We start from the raw sequence: 21,248 nt of genomic DNA on the forward strand, positions 1-21,248 counted from the left end.
GAACTCATAAATAGATCGTATGACTTGTAGTGTAGCCTACTACCCTATGTAAAACTTGATGCATGCTTCTTAATTTTGATATTATTTCTAGCAGCATATGGTAGTATAATTTGTTAGCATACGAGACGCTTTTTGGAGCGTGTGCTGTGCATGTAGGAGTCCAATTGCATGCTGCATGCTGGTGATTGATCACCCCCTGCCAAACACCCTAGAGGTGGCTCGCAGGGTATTATGTAGATGTGTTGTGAAAAAAGTGTATCTTATTTTCAACAAATACATAGCAATTTTTAAAAAAGTCATTAGGCAATAATTTCTTTACCCAGAGCTCCATTTTAGCAAATTCACTGAGAGTTGTTCAAATGCTGTTGCTGGCCTCGGTTTTGGCGGAGTAAAGTTTTTACCTGCCACAGAAAAAGTTTCGGATTCAAGTTCCACCTTGGTAGGTTGCCCATATCTAGAGCATGAATTTTAATCTACGTTTAATTATCAAGTTAAAAAGCTCCTTGTAAAATACCCAAGCTGCCATTTCGGTGGCAAAGGGATAAAGAAATAAATGATATAAATATTTTGGATAGCATCTTCCTAAATTATTCCATGGGTCCAATGTGATAAAAAAAATTAGGTTACCAGTCGCAGAAGATATGATGGAGGAGAAGTTAAAAAAATGCAGGTCAAGCATAGATGATCGCAAGTAGACTCAAGTACCAATCAAATATGAAAATTTCACGCACCCATCTTCATAAAAGATTCGCCCAACCCCAAAAACCGACGTCTACAGGGGAAGCCACCATGTTATAATGAGAATGCACTTTTTTGGCCATTCGCACCGAAAAATCCTACGGTCCGAGCCCTTTGGCAGATGAGATGATGATTTTAAGATCTCATGCCAAGTGGTCCACCTATTCTTTACAAATATTCCTTTCCTCAACATTACGTGGTTCGGTTGCTTGCTCGTTCGCTACCTCTTCATATCACAAAGGATTCGTTCACTCCAACCCGATATCACAATGCAATAAGATCATTCGGTACATGGATGGAAAGCGTTTGTTACTGCGAAAAAAGTATTTCTCTTCCAGATATTTTCTCATAATTTTAAAGTGACAATGTCTATTTTTTTACCGTCCATTCGCCATGATTTAGTGATGTCATTTAAGTTCCAGTACTTCGGGTTATTCCGAGTGACCCGATCGTCGACGGATAGAATCGCTAATTGGAGTGTAAATGACAAAGAACCTCACGAGAATGATGCGGGAACCGAGAAACAGCGGAGAGCGGTGAGCCGCTCTGCAAGAGTCAATGACGTCATTAACTTATCAGTTGAATGGATGAGCCCATTACTATCCCGCCGTGAATAGCTCGAGAAGTGGGCTACATACCGAAAGACGGAAAAATATTAATCTATTTATTTTTCCATCCCTATCGCAATTGGCAGTAAAAAGAATATGGTGAACGAGCCCATTCCAGTAAATGCCTGCGACCCTGATGATGAAATGAAATATCACTTACTAAAGTATAATTCTAAACCTTAAGATTAGTTTGGATGGTTGAGGGTAGAGCTCACCCCCTATTCAGCCACAAGCATGAGAATATCATGCATTCGGTGTAGGGTGCGCGGGGCAGTTATTCCTCAGTTCAGTCCCAACGCCCCCACAGGATTTTAAAAATATTTTTGGGTTTCCCGAAGGTTTTGCTTACGATTTGAACCCGGAAATTTCGATCAGCAGTCATGTTTATGATCTATCCGTTAGGCTGCCATGTTCCCCCAATTTAAAATGTTACTGAGAAACCAATGATAAATGCATTACTCTCGGACTGAGATTTTTATAGTTTTGTCTCTTGATAAGCAAAAATTAATATATGCATAAAATATGATTATGAAGAGAAAACACATACACCTCTGCCTTAAATGGCAAGTTCCGATCCTCAGATATGCTGCCTTTCTTTTCACTCCACATTCCCACCCGCTCCTTCCGTAATTACCACCTACTACACCAACCTAAATTCTGTCTTTCTCTCTCTCAGAGATCACTTTTTTACTGACTCCCTACCTCCTTCAATGCCATTTCGAGTATTCACCCTTCCCTGGATCTTTCAATGCCCATAAAATTATTCAAGAGGCAGTTTCGAAAAGCCATCTACTGAATCCCTTTTTTTTCTTTTTTTATCCTTTCTGTAGTTTGTTATAACGTATATTTGTTAAAGCTGCAGATTTTATGTTTTGTATTCAATGAAAAGGCCATTTTGACTGTATTTGAATGCTTTAATAAATAAATAAAAAAAATAAAAAATAGAAATATTAAGGTGGGTATTTTCATTGGAAACCGATAGCTAAGGTCATTTGTGACGTAGGGAAGGGCAGGATAGAAAGGTTGGTTGGAAACCTGGCATAAGCATTGGCCTGCTCTCGAGGAAAGGCGCCAAGGGGACCATGCATTAACGTCTCGTCCGACGGACGGAGTGCTGTACTGGAGGTACACTCCACAATGCATTGAAGCAGGAATTTAGCATGCTCTGAAAAATCTCAGCCAAGGTCGATATATGACCTCAGGCCGATGGGGTGAGAGGCCAACACTGTTCGCACTACTACACTAACCTGATTCCGCAGAAATACCCTGGTAGGAAACTTGATAGGCATGGCTTGTTAGACCAGTTCAGAATACATATTTTTCAAAGCGACACGGCGATAAGATGTGAAAAAGAAGAAATACGTAAGTGTGAAAATATTAGCTGATAGGAGAACTGAGTGGAGAGCTGCGTCAAACCAATCCTAGGATTGTTGACCAGTGATGATGATGACGGCGATAATCATATTTGAACCCACTATATTTCCTGGTCCAACAGAAATAATTAAGTAAGAGAATAACTTGCCTAAAGGAGAGGTCTGGGAATACGGTTTTCCCCCGAACTATATTAGACCTTACTTAAGGCTGGGTAGCACTTTGCTTGAGCATTTACTTTTTATTTGGTGTCCTAAAACCTCATGCCACACGCCTATTGAGACGGCGAGGGATAAATATGTAGATGTAGGTGATATGTAAACCCGCCTACTGATTACAATGAGAACAGAAGCTTTTAGGTTCATCAGAGAGTTTCCTTTTTAATTTTCTAACGGCGGGTTCCTAACACATCCCGCCACACTCCTTTTTAGGCTGTCTGCGGGGTAGAATGCAGATAAAGATTATACTTATCCCAATAGATCAATGCATTAAGAAGTTTAGTGATTGAGTTTATAATTACCCCTCATGATAAACCGAGAAAGTTGACGTATTCAAAAAGCAAACGCAGAAACAGAGAAAAGGAACAAAAGAAAGAGAGGGTTGAAGTCATCGAGAGGGAGGAGGTATGCGATAAAGAGGCGGTGATGGAAGATGAACTCGATCTCCTTACCAATTTTTAAGGTTTGGAGCAGGAAATGGGCGTAGCCACTCACCCCCTGCCCATTGTCTTCATTCATTCTGCTTATTCGTGATGTGTGGGGGTTGAAGGGGGAGTGAACAAAATGGGGGAATGGGGGGAGAAGGTTCTCCAATGAGTTTGGCGTGCGTACCCCGCCATTATGTTGTCTGCCGGCCCTTGAACACACCAATGACTGATGGGAATCCAGCGACCAGGGCCGGGCTGAACAGATAAGATGCGATACCCACCACACGAGGGGGTGCTTGATTTATAGCAGCGGCAAACGGACGAGCCAAAGCCATCGGCCATTCGGCTTTCTTTTCCCCCGCGATAACTTTCTCACTCAGCAGATTGGAAGAGAGCGAGAATGGCGAGAAAGCCGAGAAAATATAGGCGCAACTATACCTACATGCTACCTTGCAAGATTGTGGAATAGCTAATGCCAAATTGTGCGGCCACACCTTGAATATTCAGTGGGCTTTCATATGGGATCCGCCGCCGAAAAAATGTATACGTTAACTAATTGATATACTAAATAAGGCTGCGGGATTCGTAAGAAACTGCTACGAACGCACAGAAATCATTGCACGAATGTTCAACGGATTAGGCAGGGGACAGGTAGAGACTAAGAGGCAGCGCGTTAGTCTTAGATTGCTTGAGTAACTGAAGCAGAGATGCCGACTTACAAAAAATATTGGGGGGCCCAAACAGGAGATCTTGCCCCGGGAAATTTTAAAAGTGGTGAGTTTTAAGTTTTTTAAGCATTTTAGAATAGACATATGATCAAAATTAGAACCCAGATAACTTGAATCTCGATATCAAGATACTCAGGGAAAAATAGACAAGCCTGACACATTTTTTCCTCACATCCATAACGAATTTTTGAGTGGGCTCGGGCCCCCTCAGGCCCCATAGAGTCGGCGCCACTGAACTGAAGAAAATTATGTATCAAAGGGACCCAGAGAACATTGAGAGAAGAATTGAGGAATAAAGGAGATAAGAAGAATTGAATGGAGACATTGATGTCATCAATATCGTGAATAGTAGCTTAACATAATGGTTAAGCTATGCATGAACACGAAGAAAAATTTTCAAACACTTAATTAAATCCTTTTTGAAAATATATAGCCTAAGATAATATTTTCGGAAGATATGAAATTACATAAGTCAAGTTTCACTCCCCAAATGTCAAAAAATATAAGAAAGAACTCGTCAGGCCAATTTTCTGCTCCTGCGGTAGGAAGAATTGCGGTGGTTCTAGTGTTTGCACATATGCCTCGTCAATAGCAATTTCACCGCAGTGCATTTCTTGTAGGTCATCCAGCTACACCCATTTGTATGTAGTGGATATTGCAATCACAGAGATGGCTGATAAAGCTAAATACCTGGAAGTTACGATTATTTCAGGCCTATCGTTGGAAATATACAGGTTAAAATAGAAAATAGGTAAGAAAATTTGATTTCACTAGTCGTAAGCCTGAATCTAGTTCACCAGCTTTTTCTAAGGAAAATTATAATGTTAACTAAGTCGAAATATTTTGAAGTAAAAGGTTCTGTTTTCGTGTAGTAGGGTATAAATAAATAATGAAACGCCAATAATCGTGCGACCTATGATACAAAAAATATCCCCAACACAATGGCTATGTTGCCCCTTCCACTTTCATCTTCAAACGTAGCAACGAAAAAAGAGCATCCATTATTTTAAAAAAAGCAAGTGCAGAGAGGTTCGACTGTATTTGAAAAGGCGTATTCTCCGTATTTTATTGTCAGCTAGAAATATAAAAAATACGTTTGCTACCATTCTCCATAGGTGTGTCCAGGATAACGTACAGCAATAGAGGAAATCAATTTAGTTCGGAGAGCTAAAGTGGCGCCATTTAATTTGTTAGGGAACTTTTTGTCTCCTCTCACGAGTTACAATAATTTGTTTAAATCATTTTTCACGTATTTCCATTACGTCACCGTAAAGTGACAATTTTACACTCATACGAAATAAGACAAAATACAATAACAATAAAAAAAACTTGCAAAGAATAAACCAGAAAAGAGAGGATAATGTTCAATTCGATGACATATGAGACAAATCTTGCTAGGTGAAATTGTTGGATGAGAAGCAGGAAGGATCGATGAAGGGAGGAAGTGAATTTAGAAGGGAGGAGAGGCGATATAAAGGTGAGCGCCTATTTTTAGAGAGATCCTGGTCAGATTAGGCAGACGGAGTAGGGAGAACCAACGACTGGATCGAGTTGGTATTCCAAAATTTGACAGAGAAATTAGTTCAGGGCAGATTGAGGTAGAGTTTAGGGTATTATAAAGTAATTTTAACTCCACATTAAGTCCAAGGTTCTGTACTTTAGATAAGTAGAGAGAAAATAGGACAGCATCAGAAGACAAAATACGAGAGACAATGTCTATTTTGACAAAGAAGTGAGAGATGCATTCAAGGGATTTTAGATTAATCGATGCTGACATGGAGCAAATCGGGGAGGAATATGAAATGTTTGCTGTAAAATATAATTTTGATAAAATTGCTGATGCTGGATAAATTCAAAATTTGGTTGAATCAAGAATGGCTTGGAAGCATTGAGTTAGTTAAAATTCGTGAGATAAGTGTATGGGATGGATAAAAGTATAAAAGTAGGAATGGAGGGAAAATTCGAACTTGAATTTCCGTGAGGCAGTTACGAAGGTCCGATGGGGACATTGCCTTCTTTTTTACGAACTGAACGAAAGATATCTAAGAAATTCTCATACCGGAATGACATCAACCGCGGAGGATTTTCGTTGGAGACACTTTCTCTGAAGAAAATTCATGCAACCGTGAGCACACAGTTGGAGAAATGGAGGGGGGGAGCGTTGCGGGGAGGCGGCTTTGTTGACATCGCCCCTGGCTGCGCGACAACAATCGTCTCCAAAGCAGCAATGCTTCTCCTCCGAGCCAGCCAAGCCCGTTCATCAAAACCCCTTAGCACCGGGGACAATGGAAAACCCCCTACGTGGAACGGACGCTGTTCAGCATAGGCTAGGCCAACCACGCCCTGAAGGACCGCCAGAGCCGAAGCCACGCCCTTGGGGTCGTACAATGAGACTTCCGGCCCTGCGGAGAGAGAGACACTTGGTCGAAAACTCGGAGAACTTTTGTCGAGGAAGCAGCTTAAGGTCGGGCCAAAACCGCGGCCTCCACTTCCCTCTCTCTCCACTGGAATCCCACGTACACTTTCGCCACGGCTGGAAACAGAAAAGCTTTCTCCGTCCTTTATGAGAAGGTTCGCGGACGGAGAAGAAAATAGTCTTTGGAAACTGCGGCGATCAACTCCTCTTCAAAAGGCATCGGGACCTTCCAAAACTCCCTTTGCTTTTCCAAACCAAAGGCAAAGAGACTTCCTTCCTTGCAAATATTTCCCGCTACGGTTCGCTGATTGCCCGAGAGCCTTCTTACCTACCTACTATGTACTTCTCTTTCCTTCGTTCTCCACCTCAACTTCATCCTGAACTTACTGCGGGAGGTGGATGGTTTTCAAAATGAGAAATCTCATCAAAGCAGAGTTCCATTTTTGCTAGGCATAGTTCATAAACGACCTAAAGGGGTCTGAATCTGTTCCTTGTAACGGAATCGAAGCTCCATGGAATAGCATTTTGGGGTCAACAAACTTAAGCTATTCATTTGATTTTCTTTCATTTCGTTTGTTCCATTCCATTTGGTTTTAGCATTTTTCTAAATAGATTGGTTCATTGCTGCAAAGCCAGGAGAATAGAAAATCATATACAATATTACATAAAAGTCACCTACACCACTCATTTAAATTTAGCAGCTCTTTTATAAAACAGTGTAATTATACTCATCCACCATAGTATGGCTATATGCTTTAGACGTGTTTGTAGTTAAAATCCAACTTTTCAGCATTCACTGGCATGTATTCCAACGCCATATTTCTGCATTGGAAAATATTTATCTATTTATTAACCCATTTATAACATTACCAAAAACTTTTTGGGAACACATACCCCAGCGATAATATTTGCATCGAGAGGATTAATATTTTAGTGTAGAATCCTTTGCGTTATATTTTCCCTTTATATTTATCTCCGTTACCTTCCCTTTATATTTACCTCCGTTATTTTCCCTCTGAGCGTGTCAAGGGGTGTGCCTATCCTGTAGGATGTCTAACCAGGAAAGTCGTCTGACGTGACGTAACAAGCCATAATGAGTAAACGACGCATAGGACGGGTCGGACACAACCATCACTCACAACCAACCCTCGTTGCAATCCTCGTAGTCGTATGGAAATGCGAATCGGGCAGACAAACAGACGTATAACACCTGACATGGAAGGCTCTCAAGCATGATAGAGAAAATCAATGGCCTGCGTGTCATATCCGGTACATTTTAGTCAAATCTTATTATAGTTATATGCAAAAGAGCTAGGAACTATTTTGAAACATTAACTAAAAACTCTGTATTTAGCCGTTGGTTTGTGGATGAGTCTTTGGTCTCACCTTCCCCAAGTTAAATATAAGAAAAGTCGAGTCAGTATTCTTTTTGGCAGGTTTTCCCGGTTTTAAAAACTGTCCCACAGACGGAGATAGGTGATTAAATAATTTTTTAAAGGAAAATTCAGCAGCGTGACCGTCACTTTTTAAATATCTATCCCTAAAAAATGCTCGCCGATGCATTAAAATTATACTATACGGTGACTGCTTCCCATCGTATTTACGTATTCGGGAATGTCATATCGCCAAATAGAATTACTGCTGAAGACTGATTTTCTACAATTATTTTAAGACGTTTTAAAGTTTAGCCACTTAATGGTGAAATGCATTATTGTTCATAAATTCCACTTTTTTATCAATCCTTTCGATCAATTTAATTTGAGTGGAAAATGTGTTTTTCGATAAATAAGAGCATATTGTGACTTATTTGTATAGTCTTAGAGAATATGCAGCTTAAATTCGCCACTGTATCTTTCACCAAATATCTTGTGTCTTAAATTCCTATATTTTCTCCCTCTTTTCCGCATTTGGTAAGGGTCCCTCAAAAAAGTAATTAAAGAGACTAGTCTTAATATTGATCCATTAAATTTCCCCAACGCATTCCTGCGTTCATTTTTTAAGGCATATTTCAATGACGTGTCACTCCAATGGTAAAGTATACGGCAAGATACACACCATATTTACTTACGGCAGCTTCAAAATTTGTTAATTCTGAATAAAATCCATATCACGGGACAGGGCAGTTGATTATCTCACCAAATCAATGACAATTTTGGCGCTAAATCAGTCATGCGAATACGTATTGAATGACACATCATGGCATTCATTTTCTAGGACGGCACACGTGCGTATTCATTAGTTAAGGTCAGCAAATAACGCCCTGTTTCAATTCCCTAAACCTACACGCAATTTGCACGCCTTGGTGCGCGATGTAAACTGCCAGACTAAAAAAATGGCTTTGTCATCCCCGTACACATTTTGCTTGTTTGGCAATTCAATCCAGTAATGATGAAAATCACTAGAGTTCATCATCACTGGTCAACAATCCTAGGATTGGTTTGACGCAGCTCTCCACTCAGTTCTCCTATGAGCTAATCTTTTCACTGCTACGTATTTCTTCTCTTTCACATCTCTCTTTACTTGTTCCATATATTTTGTTCGAGGTCTTCCTTTTACATTCTTGCCTTCCACCTGTCCTTCGACGATTGTCTTCATCAGGCCATCATGTCTCAAGATGTGGCCTATAAGGTTGTTCCGTCTTCTCATTAAGGTTTTCATGAGGCTTTTCTTCTCTCCTACCCTTCTTAGGACTTCCTCGTTACTAACTCGGTCGATCCATTTGATTTTCTAGAGTTCATAAAAGAAAAAGTATCTATGCTTCCCATTTGGTTGATTGTTTCCCTCTGATGCAATTGATTTGGTGATTTGACTGCAATCGGGAAACACTTCTCGTCTACCTGTCTATTCAACGGTCAGAAAACATGGTACACCAATCTTCTCGGAGAAGCATCAAAAGTGATACCATGCCCTTTACTACAATAAAGTTGAATGGCTAAGCCAAGTCACCTAACTACACGCAATTACCCGATAACAACCCTATGCTGATTCGTGCTACCTGGGCGCCTTCCCAATTGATCATAACTGAATTGATTTTATAGTAGATATTCAAAGCTAGCTTATTTCTTCGTAGAAACGTCACACAATGGAATGAATGACATAGTTATGCTTCATAATTGTGTCGCTAGATTGTATCACATGACTGTCCTTACACATACACTCTTGTGATGTGAAATATTGCTGCGTACGAGTTCTAAGATAATTAGAATCCATGTAAAGCAGGTAACGTACATAAATCCAAATGGCAAAGAGAGCAAAGAAGAGTTCAAGTATTTAGGCTCTTAGTATCAGTGAAACTATTTTTCAGCATTACAAAAAGCAAGGAATTGATTGTCGTCTAATTAATAAGTCGCCACCATGCGTAGGAGGAGGCTTTTAAAGATATAATAGTTCAAAAAAGGCCAATAAAATATTATATTAACCTGCTAACCACTTACCACGTTCGATGATCGAGTGGGCCAAATTCCCCTTTGAAACCATCCCTTATAAAAAAATTATATTTTTCCAAACATTTCTACGTGGGCTTATGTAAACTTGTCAAATTATTTAATTTCAAATATTGTTTCAATGCATATAAAAAAGCAATTTCTCTATAAGTGCGAATGAGTCAGTGAACTCTAAAATAGCATGAGTAAATTCGGAAAATATTTCGAATTTTTTACATATTTTTATTCTTTTTCATGGACACGGCATATAAGGTGCATAATTCTTTTTCTCTTAAAAATGTGTCATCTAATGAAATCATTATTAAATGGCAATTTTAAACCGAACTATTTCCCTTTAACCCACATCCAATTTTAAAGGTTAAGATTTCTTTGTCCAGGGCGATGTCGTATGGTATAAAATTTAATCGTATCCTCCAAACTTCCGTAAAATCTGACGCTGCGTAAATGAATTTTTTTCATCAATTCAGTCAGCACAAGGGCTAACATTTCCGCCGCTGCTCATTGTTGATTCAGCAAGCAATATACTCGAGCCATGATTGCTGGCTATGTGGACACACTGCCCGCCACGAAGTGGTCAAACGAACAAATATGGCCACAAAACATCTGGGGATGAAACGGCGGAGGAATGAGCAGGTTGGTGGCGTTTATGTTCTCGTATTTTAAGAGCCCCTCTTCCACGGAAGTCCACCGAGCTTTTGGGGGAAAGATGGCTTATTAGCTTTCGGATTTCCTTCGCATATTCTCTTCAAAACACCAATGAAAGGTTAGAATAATCACCGGCCATATAACCACCGAAAGCAATTTAAGTGCTCTCATGAATTTCAGACTGTACGAAAAATTGAATCGTGAGTTTTTTATTCCATCTAAACACTATTCGTTCTGACCTATGTACTATAGATCTGAACCCCAGTGCTGGTCATTTTCAATACTTTTGTGTTATTCCTTATCAACCAAACGTTAACGCGAGAAATAGGTGTTTCGTGTCATTTTAAAGAATGAATTTTTCTTTCGTTTGTTTATTTAGAGGTTAGAATTGGAGGTTTATCACTTTATTAAAAAATGGAAAAATACGGTTTTTCAAAAGACTAATGGTGTTTTATTACCCGTAGTAAAAATCAATGGCCCGTAGTAAAAATCAAAGGATGTCACATGGTATAAAATTAAACGGATCCTCCAAACTTCCGTAAAATCTGACGCTGCATAAATGAATTTTTTTCAACAATTCAGTCAGCACAAGGGCTAACATCTTCGCCGCAACATTAAGCCAATAGCACGCAAAGTAAAGTGAAGAATCGAATAAGTGTAATGGAATCAAAATAATTTTTTTTAAACTAAGTTTAGAATCTCACCGCATGCAAAACTTTGGTGTTCAATATAGGGTTATTTAAATCCAGCGACAATTTCTTATTTATTTTTTAGATTTGGTTTGGCATGATTTGTAAGATTTTGGAAAACAGGTTTTTTTAACCATTCTCTTGGGTTCACGAAATTCCCTGCTAACAGGATTCAACAGATTAAATTTTCTACGTTAATCTCCGTTATAACAATACGTTATATTTGAAAAGGGTTATGTAACAGCCGGTAAAAAATGCCACTTTGGCATTGAAATGCTACTTAAGTATTTAAGTACCCTCTCTATTTTATGAACAATTATGAAAATCAATGTATTAGAAAAACCCTTGTTTTGCTGATATTTGAACCAAGACGGTTTTGAGTTCAGAAAAATTCAAGCATGTTATAAGGTGGGTCTCCATTTTGAAAAGATGTCTTTGGGCCTTTACCGTGAAAGATAATGCATATTCACTCCAATCCTTCACGCTTTCACTGCAAAACGAAATAAAGCCTCTAAAAATGAGCCGTTCTTTGTCCATAAATGAAATTTTAATGTAAATATATAAATACAAAACTTGAGATACGGCAAGGTATTGAAGGCTGAATACCTTCTTTCATAATTATTCATGCGTTGTACTCATTCAAATTCCCTTTTTTCAACAGAATTTGCGTTTACGTTAATCAGATCATAAACAATTAGATAGGGATAAATAGCTGTGATAAAACACTTTCCAATCAGTTGATTGACATCGTCTATAATTTTAACCCATAGATGTAATTATGTGAAAAAGAGGAGCTTCCAAAAAACCAACATCTCTTGATTTAAGACCCTCGGCTTGGTTTTGCGGTTGAAACTCATTAAATATGATATCTGATATCTGACATGATCTCAGAGACTGGTTACCTGTACTATCTCATTCGTATTCCATTGTAAACCTATGTAATATTTCACCCAACCACCAACTGTTAACGCCTTTTGCTAAGCTGGGAATCCCTCACTCAGTTGATTTAGCAGCGATATCAAACTTGCATGATTATATTTATGCCGGCGCAATAAGACTAGCTCTCCAAAATCCTCTCCATGCCGAGCCATCGTTGTATAAACACCTAAATATCCCTCGCTCCAAGCATACCACCAACCCCTCATGCACAAGTAAGGTCCAGCTGTGTCCAGAGTGTATGGCAGGGGATGGGAACCACCAGATGGGAACATCTTGCGAGAATACAGAAATAAGGGAATCTGAGAGAGGGAGAGATGGCTAAGTTCACAAGAAAGTACGGATATGGACGGGAAAATTGAAACTTATTTTGACAAATTGTACGATTGCAAAATCATTGGCGTAAGAGTATTATTATCGGAAGAGATTCCTAAGCAATATCTGGTAACAGATACTACTTTCCCATTGAATTTCTTCCAAAATATTGAAGCCTACCTTTAATTCTGTTAGGCATGATGAAAAGCAATGTATTAGTATTTTTCGCTCAAATTTGATCCAATGTATGATGAAATCCTAAACCTCATCATAATAGGTTAAACGTACAATTTAAAAATTATTTTTTAACTGATATTTTATAAATATAAGATAACATTTTATGCCGTCAAAATTTGCCATAGTATAAAATAAACTTACGGATTTCACTTTATGAATTTAAATAATAGCACGTCCCGGGATTCTATACTTCGTATCAGTTGCAAGCACCTGTATATCTGGCTAAATATTAATACCTGAGTCGTGTTGTATTAAAATTTGACACAGTTAAATCTTCAATTTTATTAATTTCCTAGTTCTGGTGATATTAATACTTAGTATCAACTGAAGGTGATAATACGTCATGAAACCCGGCTATTGGTTTCATTAAAACTCATTTAGCGAAATATACTAGTTTAATCTGAAATTCCTTTACTTGACCATTTCTTACACATAAGGGATGAGCCTGAAATGTATTGTTTTGATCGAAAGAAACATATAACTAGGCTAAGGTAATCGAGTCAGTGAAAATGCAACCATTGAAGTAAGGTGACGGTAAATAAAATGCTACGCGTTGAGCATGTTTATCTATGGGAGCGAGGCATGGACATTGAAAGGTGCAGAGAAATAAAGAGTGGAAGCGTAGGTTAATTAGTAGATGCCTTCAAGGTTTTTTCATTCAAAACAATCCTATTTCTAAATTGTTTAATATATTGATACCTTAAAGTTAGCTCAAACCTTGCTGTTGTATAATTATTTTTTTCCTTATCTTGACCTCGCTTAATTCATGTTAAAATAGTTCCTGGAGTGTCGGTCAATGCAAATATATTATGCAAAAAAGTTTTAGCCGACGTTTCTGTTTATTTTGAACTATCATCTGGGCTATGAGAGAAAACATAAGAAAAATATGAAATACAAATATATACAATATTTTTAATATGTAAAATATTGAATAACTTTGTATTTTATATTGTTCTTATGTTTTCTTTCATAACCCTGATGATAGTTTAAAATAAACAGAAACGTTGGCTAAAACTTTTTTGCATAACATATAATGACCTACACTCCAAGAACTATTTTAACATGACTTGCTATTGTATGCATCGCCATGTGAAATCAAAATGGTATAAGAAATAAGTACCTAATCGGAAAAATCAATAGGGCCATTGATGAACAGGCTAGTAGCTTTTGAATGTACTTCTACCCCATCCGTGGGCACCGGTTGAAGGAAAACTTTTTAGATATGCCGTTTTTTATTCACTTTACGACTGAAAATACTAGTGTGGCTAACTAACAGCTGAAAATGCAACCATTGAAGTAAGGTGACGGTAAATAAAATGCTACGCGTTGAGCATGTTTATCTATGGGAGCGAGGCATGGACATTGAAAGGTGCAGAGAAATAAAGAGTGGAAGCGTAGGTTAATTAGTAGATGCCTTCAAGGTTTTTTCATTCAAAACAATCCTATTTCTAAATTGTTTAATATATTGATACCTTAAAGTTAGCTCAAACCTTGCTGTTGTATAATTATTTTTTTCCTTATCTTGACCTCGCTTAATTCATGTTAAAATAGTTCCTGGAGTGTCGGTCAATGCAAATATATTATGCAAAAAAGTTTTAGCCGACGTTTCTGTTTATTTTGAACTATCATCTGGGCTATGAGAGAAAACATAAGAAAAATATGAAATACAAATATATACAATATTTTTAATATGTAAAATATTGAATAACTTTGTATTTTATATTGTTCTTATGTTTTCTTTCATAACCCTGATGATAGTTTAAAATAAACAGAAACGTTGGCTAAAACTTTTTTGCATAACATATAATGACCTACACTCCAAGAACTATTTTAACATGACTTGCTATTGTATGCATCGCCATGTGAAATCAAAATGGTATAAGAAATAAGTACCTAATCGGAAAAATCAATAGGGCCATTGATGAACAGGCTAGTAGAAAGGGTCAGAATGATTCCTAGTAAATGCTAGTTTTTAATCATATTGTTCCCACCCTTATAGTTGGCATTGCGCATTGGATGCCTCATTCTCCCCCATACCGTCCAACTGCCGCGTATTGTTGTGCTAGGGGTTTTCCTTCTGGGAATCTCACATGCAGGTGGTTCAAATGCATTTAGGCCATAATCCTCGCGCCAAATCCCGGGCGTCCAGAACATCGCAAAACCCTCAGCGGGGCGCCCTAGCCGAGACCGCGCCGTACAAACCCAAACATACCAACCCCTTACTCCAGACCAACATCAATACCACGAGGTCTCCCCATCCCTTTTCTAGATATCACCCGCATCGACCCTACGAAGGTGGTTAAGGGAGGAGATAATAAGTGCACACAAGTCAGCGCCCTCCTCACCTAATCCCATCGCCCACGTTGACTTATTACAGGGGTACACCAAGGGCATATCAAGGGTCACACTCTCTTTAAATCCCGATTTTCGTCGAGTTTCCAACCGAAAACCAGGTGTCTTGGGTTCTTCCGTTGCGTCGTAATGCTTCCCAAGCTGTTCCTTCAGGAAATTCGAAGGAATTGGGAGTTATTCTCTTGAATCGAGTTTATATGTTCTACCTACTATATCCGGCTAAAAAATAGCATACGGGCCATTTCACGCCAACTCGGAGAGAATTTAACCCTTGCCAATTCTTGGAGTTTGATATATGGTATCCATGTTTGTCTCCTCAAAAAGTACCGTTTTAAGTTAAATTGAGAAAATCAAAAAAGAATCTGCATCTCGGTTCTTTTCAAAATGGTGGTTTTTCGTGATCACAAGTTTTCTGACAAAAATTATTTACGGTAGGATCCGTTAAGACTTACACTGCATTCATGGACTAAAAAATTATTATGCAATAAAATCGCCTCTGTAAATAGCTAGAACACAACATTTAGAATTTGCAACTACATTCTGAGTGAGTTCTTCTATAGTTAGAAAACTACAAATGGCACTGGTCAGCTATATTTTATAACAATTTTTTCAGAGAACACAATGAGGTAGGTATATGTGGTGTTATTCCGTTATATCATAGCTCAATGTCCATCCTAGAGGGAATGGCAATGGGAAATTTTACAGAATCATCATGTTGAAAACTCTAGGTATTTCAAATAGATATGAATAGATCGAGCTTCAAATTTTAAGCAATAGCATGTATCAAAGTGAGGCTGACTTAGTGTGCCTTGAACATGTACAATCAAATATCTGAATGCATGAATTCAGATATCTCGTATGAAATGTGATACGGACGTCTTGTACATGGTCCTAAATATGCTGTAACAACGAAACGCGTCGTCGAAAAAAAATTCAAAGAAAATATTGCTCTAGAATTTAAATACACAACCACTGAACTTGTTTTGCAAAAAAAAAATGAACAGAAAATAGAATCTGTTCCAAAGAAGCTCATACATTCATACCAGCTCCGCTCCATTTCTACGAAACCGTTTCCGAAAATATACATGAAGTGGTTACCGTAATACACATACAAATGGGATAAATATTCAAAATTCACTTAATTCCACTCAGGTTCAAAAGTCAAGCTTTGTGAAACAGTTACTACGGACTTTCAAATTCTTTATCTTACAATTTCAATGTACTTTTTCAGTATTTACTTGAAAATTAATAGTTCAAAGTCCATACTTGCAACAGTAAACGCTCACATATAAAAATTATTTAAGTGTGACTCAATAATGAAGCCATGCAGAAGCAAACTCTGTTTGCAGAAAATACGCATTGAGGTTCAAATCATAGAACTTTTTGATGCAAATAGCTCACGCTATTCACGCTAACAAAACTGTTCCAAAATTTACTAAGTAGATTAACAGCGAAGATGAATATTTAATTGTCAAAAATTCTACCTTAAAATTAAATGTGTTTTTACCAGCATTAGCTTAACTTTTTAATGTATCAACTTCCTGAGAAATGTGTAGCATTTGTTGTCTATAAAAAAGATAGTTAACATAAAATTAAGTCTAAACCTTATCATTTTTGAGCATATTACTAAAGAGGGTAAGGTGGTGGCCAACTGGATAGAGTGTAAGGCAGCTGATAGAAAAGTCCCGGGATCAAATAGCGAGTTTGAAGATAATTATAGCCTTCAGACAACCCCAAAAGAAAATCCTTGAAAGGCGTAATGGCCCTTGGAAAGAATCTGGCTCCCCCTTCTCTGAAATTGCGAAACTCACACGCCTGTGGCTTAGGTCGAGGTGAGCTCTAACCTCACACATGCAAAGCAACCTTCATGTTTGAGCACACATGCAAAGCAACCTTCACTGAATTAGAGTGCCACGCCACGCCGAAATTTCCAAGTTTTTCCTTTTTACTGTTCCCAACCATTCGGCTGTCTACAGTGCATTGCAAAATAATTCATTTCAGCTTAATATTTGTCAGTAGTCACAGTATATTAGTACGCTATAGACGGCAATGAATTATTTTGTATAACAATGACATACGATGAAAAATCATTTTAAATGACCTTTGACAGTGAGTCGAGATAAAATGGGAAGATTGTCTACCACGCTACCATCGAAAGAGATCACAGAACTGAATTCACAACCTTTGCGGCGCTTAATTTGGACGTTTTTCGGAACTGAATATGGTTCACCAATCAAAATAGCCGAGTTGGCGTGAAAGCACGTGCATCAAGTTAAAATTGGATACAATGTGAGGATGAAAATGATACGTCCATTTTAGTAGCGCTCGATGGAAATTAGACTCCATTCATTGAGGATTTGTGAACCGTGACAGCTATATTCCATCGCAGTTGAGAAAAGTGCCAGGTCCTATACTATAACAGACTATTATCGGTTCCGAGTACTGCAGAGAATTGAAATCGTTCTATTTAATTCGAAGACTAAAGCACTGCATGAAACAGCTAACTTAGTACGAAGTCACGCACATGGCTGCAAAGTTATATGCACCAACGCTGAAATATGCCATGAAAAAAATCTATTCTCTCTAATGCCAAATATATTTCATGGGGAATTTTATCCTAGGTATACCTTTCTATTTCAGTTGGCAGCGGTTATGAGTTTCAAATCCAAGGAGATGTAATGAACTAGAGATTTCAGTGTAAAAAATGATGAACTGATGATGAACAATTATTCCTATAATTTTTTTCGGAAAAGAGTTTTACACGTTCACTGTAAAATTTACCTGGGTTGACTCATTCCACCTACCCATGTTCATTAATTCGAATAGATGTAGCCTTATGGATAAATACTTCGCTTTCATTACTTTATGTCTCTTGGTTGATTTTCTGACATTGATGAAGATTACATATTTACAACAACCCGTAGCCCCGGGGCCGCATAAGGACCGCCGGCTAATTTCTTGTAACCCCTAGAGGCTAAAGAAAATATTCTATCGCGAACCAAATATCAACAAACTAGTCCAGAATAAACAATGCCAAATCGCAATGATTAATTGAATTTTTATAAAATAAATATTTCACTTATTATCTTTTAATTTAATTTTTTAAATTTTGGTGGTAAAGTGACGTGGAGCATTGTAGACTTCCAGACGATGTAAAATCGATTTTTGGCCCTTGCATCTAAAAAGTTGATGATCCCACACTTACGAGTACTCACTAGTTCATTACTTAGATAGTGAATTGGTTATGCTAATAATTTATAAAAAAAACGGAGGCAGGGATGATTAAATGAATTTTTACGATATTTTCTCTTTCAATCATTCCAAGTCCCGACTTTGAATGAATCTAGACATTATAATTTTTTACTCACCCCTAATTAGAACATGGACTTCCATAACAGGGACTATAAAGACAGTAACCTTGACCTAATTCATATTAATCTAGAAATTTTAAAGAGAAAACTGTATTTTCTTGCGCATTGACTTCGAGAATTTGTTTATAGGTGTAAAAATAATTTTTACTTCCATTTTTTTACATATGATAGTGAAATCAAATTCCATTCATTTTTATTTATGGATAATTGACGTCTCTTACTTTTAAACGTATCTATGAAGGTGAATTTTATACATAACTCAAGTACTATCATTTGTTTATTATTTGTCTCTATGTCAAGTGTGTGTTTTTGCAAAAAGCACCATACGACTATATTTTGTATGAATAAGCTCTTAAGCTCTTCAAATAATTTCAGGCATTATTCTAAGAATTTTTCTTTTTTTGCCAAAATATAATTGTTTATTTTTAAATGGGTAATTTCATCGGTCAACAAATTTATCTATTGCTATTCTCTTCCTATTAGTCATATCTTAGAGGAAAACTTCACCGCTATCGCCATTCCCTTAGTCCTCGGATGACTGCACCGAACAGCGATAGAATTTTAATGCGAGCACACGGCGAGAACGCAATCAGAAGACGCTTGCGTCGAGGACGATAAACTATTCGTGGGAACGGTCGTTTGAGCAGATAGGTGCATGACCGCCACCGGTCGAGATATGACCCCAAACTGCAACCACAGACAGGAAACGACAGGGCACCACATAGTCCCCGACGGACTTCACAGGAATCCCCTCCCTAACACGCAACAGTCCACACTCCTGCCTAAACTGCCTCCCACGGTATTTCCTTTGATGTTGTCCACGCAGCGATAGGTAGTAACGGGGGTGGACATCACCCCTCCCCACGCTATGCCTATAGAGTTTGGTAATAGGTTCCCGATTATTTACTCATCATAATCGCCCCCTTGTGCAAAGCCCCGCGATTCATGAAAGGGCCCCTATATCCATTCCCTTTGAAGATGTCTCCGTATTGCGCCATTATGCTTCGCGTGGCGATTTTTAATTTTTTTTCGAATTGTTTCCGCGAACTACTCGCGAATCTCCCCGACCCACATTAACTGTTACTTTAAGCCTTAAGCAGCCACCAACACTACAGCAGCGCAATGCCAAAGGACATGATGGAAGATATTGCAAGTTGTAAACGATAAGCGACTCAAATAGTACCCTTATGCGATACTCACCGGTAACTTCGGTTATTTTGTAGGTCACCTTGAATTAGTGCATCCAAAAAGGTATCATATCCTTGTGAAATCGGCGTTTAAATTTAAGCTTGAATGTTTTTTCCGGTTACTCAACCTTAAAGGCACGCTGAGTACGCTCACTACCTTTTGATCTATACGTCAGGTGACCTAAAATTCATTTTTAGCCCAAAGTCCTTTTGGATAACATAAAAAATTGATTTTCATGGAAATTATTAAAAATGCAATAAAAGGCAAAGTTTCTTCCACAATTAAGGCACCAACACAAGTGAATTATCACAAGGGTGTTTTGTATTTACACCTTGCTGGGTTGGTTTGGCCGTTTATTTGGGAGTTTATTTTCTGGACAAAGAAAGGTTCATACCCTGAATTTCCTGTATAAAAATAATTGTAATGTCAGGAAATTAGATCATAACGTATGCGCAAATCAACCTTTTACGAGCACGACTCTATTCCATCTAAGCTGCCTCCTCAATCCACTTCCATCCGTTGTATTAACTCTTAAAATCCAAGAGATGCACCGTACCTACTGAAAAATCATCGGCAACATCCGAAGATTTCGTGAGGTATTACTTCTGTCAGACTGGTCACAACATTTATTTGGCCTTAAATTTTTTCACAGAGTACTTACTTTTTGCATAAGATGACATTCTCAAATTCTCATGGACACAAAGTGGACCGTACTCAAGATCAGGCATGAAATTACTCCTCAAATTTTCCTAAAGCAAAAAAGTTTTCGTTATTATGATGCAGTTAAATGCTGAAGGGAAGGGGAAGTATTTTACTCAGGTGACCCCAAGATGATGGCATTAGTTTTGAAGAATTGATGATTCATGACAAAAAACGCGAGTAGTAAGGGGAATCGCGTTGGTTTTGTGGCTAGAATGTTGGCTTCCCACCCAGTGGGCTCAGGTTCAAATCCCAGCGGTGGCAGAGAATTTAAAGAGACTGCCCCACCCCCGTATAAATATTATGTGGAGGAAATTTCTAGCGCAGCACTCCGTCTGTCGGATGGGACGTTAAGTCGTGGTCCCTTTCGCGCCTTTCGATGAGAGCAGGCTAATGCCGACGCCGGGTTTCTCTCTACCCTTCCCTCCATACCCTTCTCTCACGGCGCAAAGGACCTAAGTTGTCGGTAGCCTCCTCCAAATGCCATAACATACCATATGAGTGGTAAGTGAGCAATGCGTTATCTTAATTTTAATGTAGAGAGAAAAGGATTAGTTCAACAGATTCAGGCTTCAACTGGTGAAAGTTAGACATACTTAAATAGATAAAATATCGTAGCACTTTTCCACAGAATTTTTTACTGCGTACAACGCGTTTCGGCTCACTAAGCCATCAAAGGGTACAAGACTTCTTGTACAAGACTTCTTGTAAGACTTCTGGTACAAAACGTTTTGGGTCTTGTACCAGATGGTGGCTCAGTGAGCCGAAACGCGTTGTACGCAGTAAAAAATTTTGTGGAAAAGAGTTACGATCTTTAATTTATTTAAATATCAAATGATTACATAAACGAGTTCTGTCCCGTTGTT

The sequence above is a fragment of the Ischnura elegans genome, chromosome 11, assembly GCF_921293095.1.
Source record: "Ischnura elegans chromosome 11, ioIscEleg1.1, whole genome shotgun sequence".
NCBI classification, from domain to species: Eukaryota; Metazoa; Arthropoda; class Insecta; order Odonata; family Coenagrionidae; genus Ischnura; species Ischnura elegans.